This window comes from Empidonax traillii, unplaced genomic scaffold, assembly GCF_003031625.1.
Source record: "Empidonax traillii isolate 1590-97213 ecotype Southwest subspecies unplaced genomic scaffold, ASM303162v1 scaffold361:size2146424, whole genome shotgun sequence".
In the NCBI taxonomy this organism is placed as follows: domain Eukaryota; kingdom Metazoa; phylum Chordata; class Aves; order Passeriformes; family Tyrannidae; genus Empidonax; species Empidonax traillii.
In genome coordinates, this window is record NW_020955554.1 from 1,555,174 (window position 1) to 1,562,732 (window position 7,559).

The window sequence follows — 7,559 nt, forward strand, 5'->3', positions numbered from 1 at the left end:
TGAGGGCTGCACTGCTGGTCTCTTTATTAAATAGGTCAGCAGGCCCTGACAGTTGGCACCCATCTGCAGCCTGGGAGCTGTGTGATGAAAGCCATATTATGGCAGGCTCCAGGGTATCTTTTCATCTGTCCTACTTGGTGCGGCATGTTCCAGCTGGAGACTGGCAGGGTGCTGGTGCTAAACCCTGCCCTGCTGCTGTTCCCTGGTGACAGCAGCAGTATCCTGGCTCCTCATCCTGTGTTCAGATCCCAGCTCCCTTTGACTGCCATGGAAACTGCTGCTGCCATCACAGTTCTGGGATACACTGAGATTTTCAGACTCAGGCACGTTGTTCTGGGAAGGGAGGAACCTCTCTGCAAACTGATGTGCTCTTGAGGTGCTTCCTGTAGTCTGTATTAGGCTACACCAGGTCTGCATTTTGGACCATCTTCTCCTTCCACTGCAGAAGCCTGATGCTGTACCTGGTTTTGGTGCTGTACATCCTTATTCCTGAACACCACTCAGCAGAGAGGTAAGGAGATGATAAACTTGGCTGTAAGTTTTGTTCAGTAGCAATTTCCCTTAGCAGTTTTAAAGCGTGATTTAAATATTTTTATCAGTTCCTTGACAGGTTAATGGGGTACATGGACAGGAGGCTTCTGCTTTATCCCCTGCAGCCCTGACAATTGGAGGTGTTGCCTGGCTCAGCTCCTAGAGGAAGGAATAACTTGCACTTCTCTCCAGTGATTTCCCGATGCTTACTGGTGGATAGCAGACATGATTCACTGCAGAAGGTACTGCTGAGTGCTCCCAGGTATCTGATCTGCCAAGAAAAGCTGGTAGCATCAGCTGCCATAAGATCTCCCTCTCCTGAGGAGAGGCTGTTGTCAGCCCTGAATGCTGACATCCAGTGCTGGGGAGCTGTGTTAGAAGCTGACTGAAAACGTGGTGCTGTTATTATCTGACACGGCTGAAACAAAAGCCAAACGTTGATGAATGTCTGATCCTAAAAGTAAACAGTTTGATTTTTTTTTTCCTTTGCGAGTCAGGGGCCCTCTAGGGTTTTATCTGATTTTGGCAATCTCCTGCACATTTTGGGGCCTGGAGCATGGTTTTAATTGTTACATCACAAAAGTTGCCAAATAATGTTGGATGCTCCTTAAAAACTCTCCCAATTTTATGGAACTTCTCAACGGCTTGACTAATACAATAATTACTGGAACTGGGCTATGTTGCCTAGTGGCAAATGGAATTTTTTCATAATGATCCTGTCTGTCGTTAATAGCAGGATTTGTTCTTTCTCTCAGCGGGAGAGAGGCCAGAAAGCCATGGTATCTGTCTTTTTTAATGACAGCCAACAGCAAACGGATAAAATAATCAATTATATCCACAGATAGGTAGATAAAGGATAATTTATCATGTCAAAAACAAAAATGTTTTTAATTGGGCTGTTAATCATTTTGTAATTTTAACTAAAGAGATGGGGACTCTACTTTGTGTTCAGACATCACTAATATTTCATACAGCATTAGCTGGTCTTATTATAGCTTTAATAATAGTGTTTACCACTAACTGCCAAAATATGAAATGCCCTTTCTGCTCTCATTAGCTGGAGCCTTTGCAGTTATAAAAGGATGCCCTTCCCTTCTATTTTTCTTCTTCTAGAAAGATCCAGAAGGAAAAAAGAATGGGGTTCAGCGGACTAATCAGCTGTAACAGTTCTTAAAATATGCTGATCTTCATGTTTGGTTGTCAGTACCCATACTAGTTACCAACAAACTTGTTACAGAAATGATGATATTTTACTTTTTTCTTTTTTTTTTTTTTTTTTTTTTTTTAGAAAAAAGCGTATAAAGAGATTAGTAGAACGCAGCAGAAATTGGAAGCTTGCAGTTTTGGTTTCTAGCCACACCTGTGTTGTGTTGTGGGGAGCTGGGCAGAGCATTTAATCCCTCCTAACTTGTTCCCCATGTCTGTAATGCAGTTATTAGATAGCTGCATCGTCAGGCTGCTGTAGAGTATGGAGGTGGTGTAAGATTCATGAAAATCTGCAATAAAGATGGCAAACATCTGGATGGCTGGTGCAATAGCAGCCTCTCTGACAGCTACCTCTTTGAGGGAAGAAATGGGAAGTTTATGGCTGGACCTAAATCTTGCCCGTAACATAAGTGAGGATGTCCTGCCAGTGCTGCCTTCAGGGCCAGGGAGGAATCATTAGCAGGAAAACCTCACAGCACTGGGCTGCTTTGGCTGTCCACACTTTGGTTATTACTCCTGTATGCCATGAGCAGATGCCCTGTGTGGGACCAGATCTCTATTTTACCTATAAATTCGACATTAAAAAAATGCCAGCCATGCTCAGAAAAGAAATGTTGTGAGCCCTTTGCCTCAAACACACTGAAATTACTTCCCTGCAGAGACAAATTATTCTCCATTCCCCTGGATTTGGTTTCCCTCTGAAAAGCTCTACCTGCCTTCAGTGAAGATCCGGCCTCAAGAGTACCTGTTTGGGAGCAGAACATGCACTCAAGGTAGTTTGGCCAGGGCAGATTTCACTTCCAGTGTTAGGGTGGATGTTTTTGGCCGTTGGTTTAATTTTATGTCCATAGCATCTCCCATGGAATACAGTGAGGGACAGCACTGCCCTTCCTGTACTTGGATCTTTCCTGGGAGCGAGGGAAATGGAGTGGATTGAGTGGATTTTGTCCAGGTCTGATGGCAGGATTGAGGCTGTATTCACACTGAGAAGCAGGGAGGAGAGGCATAAATAAATTGGAGGTGCACAAACATTCAGAAGTTCCCAGAGAGTCACGTTGCACAAGTTAATGGGCCTGGTTCTTCACCTGTGCCAATTTTATGTGACTCTTAACTCTGGTGTTAAATAAAAACGAGACTCACTCTAATGACATCAACAGCCTTCAGTGGAGAAAATATGCTGCTACTTTGATACAGATCCCCTTTTCAGGAGGACACAGTAGACAGCCAAGGTTTGTTTTCCCATCTGTTAGGTGAATGTAACGATTCCCTGCTCAGAAGTGTGGGCTCAACAACACTCCTCCACTCTCAGCATTACACTGGATGATTTTATTGAGACCATGGTTATCTGGTGCCCCTGCTTTTGCCACCTTCATTTTACTCTCCCTCTCCATTACATGAAAGGATGGAAAAGGGGGACATGAGTTGGCTGGGGGAGGGGGTTAAAAGAACCAGCTGTTATGTGTGAGGTATCTGCTTTCTAATTGCTTCTGTTGGAATTCAGGGGGAAAAGGCACTGGCTTCAGTTAATTAATAAGGCAGGACTCACATAAACTCCAGCTGTGAGCACAGGACTGGTCTTTAAAGGATAAGCCCAGGAGGTGGGGCAGGGGGTTTGGTTTCCTCACACTAAATCCCATCACATGCTGGTGGTGGTGTGTGTGTCCACTTAAGCCTTTTGGTTGGCCTGTCTGAACCAGACAGGAGGTGTCTGTTGCTGCCCACGTGCCTCGCCCCAAGAAAAATGATCTGTCCTCAGAAATCAAAGATGGGAGGCCGTGTTTCAAGCTAGGGTGGAACTGCTGTGTTTTCACTTCAGTTTGGAATCCCTAAAAAGTGGGTATGTTTGGATCAAAGATTTTTGTTCAGACTTAACAAAAGCATGGGCTTCTGCAGCTGGACCCAGATAGAGGTTTGCCCTTTGGTCCTCTTTTCTGTCAGAGGGCTTGGATTTGGCATCCTGTCAACATCTCTCTCTTCAAGGGTAGCACTGGTGGGGTGGCTGTGCAGCTGATGCCTCCAGACCATGTCCAAAGGCCATTTTACAGGGATCCCTTTGAGAAGAACAATGCACAGTTCATTTCTCTGTTTTTGAGAGGGGCTCAAAAAGATCAGGACTTTTCTTGAGTTACAGACAATGTCCCTAAAGCCCATATGAGCATGCAAATGCCACAGTGTTTCCTCCTTTGGTCCTGCTCCAGGTCTCGCTGCCACGAGACGTCCCCCACCACCAGTGCAGGTCTTTCTAGTCTGAGAACAGCTCGGGGGCTGTGCTGAGACCAAAGTCTTCTTCCACTTCCCATGGGATGGCATCTCTGCATTTCAAAGCTTGTTGTTTAAGTGTGTTATGTTAGGGAACAGTGGAATCAGAAAAACAAGGTGGAGGGGATGTTCCTATGTGGTTGAGAGCCTGTTTTTCCTCAGTGGTTGTGGAGGGAAATGAGCTTGTGGAGGGAAACCTTTGTGTCCCGACTGGCACGATCCTTTCGGTGCCACCACTCAGGGCAGGTCTCTGTCAGTGGGAGGGCTCTCCCTGCCAGACCCTCTCCTTTCCTGGCACCATGCTCTTGCCTTGCATCAGCCCTGACGCTCCTCAGGTGAGTGCTGGGGCCAGCCAAGGGAGGGGACATGGCCATGGGGCTGCAGATGGGCTGGGAAAGGAGGGGCACAGAGAGCCCAGCTGTCAGATCTCACCGTGCTCCCTCAGGAACCTCCCAGCCCGAGCATCCCCGAGCAGTTGGTGTTTCACTGCCCCTGCCTCCAGTGCCAGCTCAGCCTGCTGTGGGACTAAACACACAGGTACATGATTAGGAAGAAACACACAGGTACATGATTAGGACTAAACACACAAGTACATGATTAGGAATAAACACACAGGTACATGATTAGGAAGAAACACCCAGGTACATGATTAGCCCCAGTCCCTCGAGCTGGACTTCCCCCCCTAGAGAAGAACAGCTCTGGGTTGTTGGAGCTGGTTTCCAGGCAGGCGAGGTGGGGCTCGCTCTGCAGCGCTCTATAAACAGCAGCTCTTTGTCTCCTCCGTGTCTCCTCACCCTGAACATGTTGCTGCTCTCAGAGGTTGGTTTCAAAGTGCTGATTCACAGCCACCAGCCCTATTGTTTTATCTGAGGAGATTAGGGCTGAGAACGCTGCGGTTTTGTAGCGAAAAGACTCCATTGGAAATAACATATTTGACATGAGACTGTTATTTATGCTCAAATAACCATCTCGTTTAAAGATGAGGAGTCTCTTTTTTTTTCCTTTTCAAGTTTAGATCAATCATGTATGAAGACAAACTCCCACTCAGCCTCCCTTGGCCCCTAATATTTTCATTTCATTCTTCTTCTGCTCATTATTTTATGATTTTGTCCTTGACTGGAACATTTCTCTCTTGTTCTTCCTTACATGCACCATTAAAGAGGGAAAGGACTTACATTTAGAGTTCAAGACTTGTGTAGCTCTTAAGCCATAAATAATGTTTTATACAGATTCTAAGATTATGAAATCCTTCTAGTTAGCCTCCCTTTTTCTTTTGCTGCTCGTCTGATTAGAGGAGACATATTCTTTTGAAACTTAACTATTTCTGTTTCACTTTTGCAGGCAGACATGAGAAGACAGGAGCTGGCTGTGTGCACTGCTGATCAGAACACTTGCCATAGAAGTGCAGAAAAGCTTGCCTGCAAGAGAACTGATTGTTGGCATGGAAGAAAAGCCCTAAAATTCGGAGATGCAGTCGACTTCCCGAATACAGGCAAGTCTACAATTGAAACTGAAATCTGTGTGTCTGGGGAGATAAATGCTTTCAAAATACACTTTCTGGAGAGGGCTGACAGGCCCAGAATCAGTGAAACGAATGCTCTGGCATGAGGACATAGTTATGCTCAGGTAGTAACAGGTTTTGGACAGCTGTAGGGCTGCCCCACTGGGCTCTGTGCTTTGCACCCCATCACTCCATACCAGCTTCTTTTGATCCCAGCGTCACTGAGCCAGGCATCAGCTTTTCCCCACAAAGGCAGCCAAAGCAGCTGCTGCAGCTTGCAGAGATCCTGAGACTACAGTGCTGAGCTGCTCTTCCCTCTGCTCAGCTCAGGGAGCTCCTCGGGGGAACAGCCCCTGAGTCAGGCCTTGTGGGGTTCCAGACTGTGGGCTGAGCACAGACAGGGGAAACAGCACCACCAGAGTGACTGAGAAGTGCTGAAAAGCCTCACAGTAACAGCCTACACAGTGAAATTATCTCTTCCAATTAGCCCCCACGGTCATCAGGGAGGCAAATCCTCTGCCTCCTGGGCCAGGCAGGCTGGTTTAAATGGTAGGCATAAATCTATTGTTTTTCTCCTCATGATCCAGCATATTCTGCCAGGGCAGTGCAGACTCCAGAGAAGGAGCAGAATTTCTATGTACAATAAAACAATAGTTTGGGTGATATCAGCTGTTTGACAAACTTTAATATCCATTTGCTATAAACAGGCAGCAATTGCCAGAATGTGATACCCAAATAAAAATCCATGATCCATTTGCATGACAGATCTTCAATTTACTCACATTCATGTGAAAGAGACACATAAAAATTATATCCATGCTTAAAGTCACTTAGGAGCAGCCTAAAAGACCCCACAGTTGCAAGTGATACTGCAGTACTTAGCTAATACTCATGTTTCCATGGCTTTGCCTTCAGGATTCTTCCAGTGGTTCCTTTATGTGTTCTGGTATTTTGCCAAACACCTGTGAATCAGTGCACAACAAATACTCCTGCCATTTAATTAAGCCTTGCACAGAAAGGCTGTATTAGGCCTGATGCAGACATAATCCCAAGCCTCTAAAGAGGTTTAAGGCACTCTGGTTTCACCTAATCCCGAAACCTACACCAGAATCACTGAAAACCTCCAGAGCACCACAGGAATGGGCAAATAGAGAGTTTCCACTATAAAATTATTAAAAGGACACAGTGTATCTTTTGGATTTGAGACCTAAAGCTTTGCCTAAGGAGCTTGGACTGTCCACAATAAAAGTGTTTATTTTGAAGGTAGGAGGTTGAAAGGTTTATTTGACTAGAGGGCTGATTTCACCCCTCCCACCCAAAAAAAGAAGAGAGGTGATCCCCCAGGAGAGTGGCAAATGGGACAGGGGTGAAGAAGTGACAAGGCAGGGGCAGCCCAGCAAAGCAGCCAGAACAAGTGAAGGCCAGGTTTCAGTTTAAGCCTCAGTCATGGTCCCTGGGAGAAAGAGCAAGAGCTCAGCCCCTGGTGCACAGCTGGGCTGTTGGGTCCTCGAGTTCCTCCCAGCAAACATGTCAGGAAAGAGTTATTTATGATATAAGAAACACATTGCTGCTGTTCAAAATGGAGAATTCGCTCTTTCGAGATCTCTTTCTGATGGGAGATAACATGTAAAAACGTGCTGTAATGGAACTCTCAATTACAAATTGCATCCAACTGTAACAAATTCGATCTTGCATTAATTCATGTTAAATTAATTGGATTCTGTCATTCCTGAATTCTGGTAACCACCTTATCTTGCCACACAACTCATTATCTTTGTGTTGGGAAAGGGGTATTTCATTTTCCAGGCAACTGTAGGGAATATTAACTGTACCATACTCTAATATAAACATCCAGCCCCTAACAAATTAAAGACCTGAAGCACATTGCACATGTGGTTTCATTATGCACAGCAATTTATAGCAATGATCTGCTGCTCTCAGTCTCTTAATTCAAATCATTTCAGCAAAACATGTAGGGAAACGTGGGGCTGTAGTTGTGCATTCTGCAGTCCTGAAGGTGTTTCTCCTAATAATGAGGGGCACGACCTCCTCAGTGTGCTGT

The 7,559-nt window shown here is 45.5% G+C and overlaps 1 long non-coding RNA gene across 1 annotated transcript; it reads left to right on the forward strand.

Annotated features, from left to right (window-relative positions):
* Positions 1–6,256, forward strand: LOC114061826. Its single transcript, XR_003572228.1, has 3 exons — positions 1–511; positions 600–793; positions 5,342–6,256. It is a non-coding gene; the product is annotated as an uncharacterized LOC114061826 (long non-coding RNA).
* Positions 6,257–7,559: the final 1,303 nt, after the last annotated feature.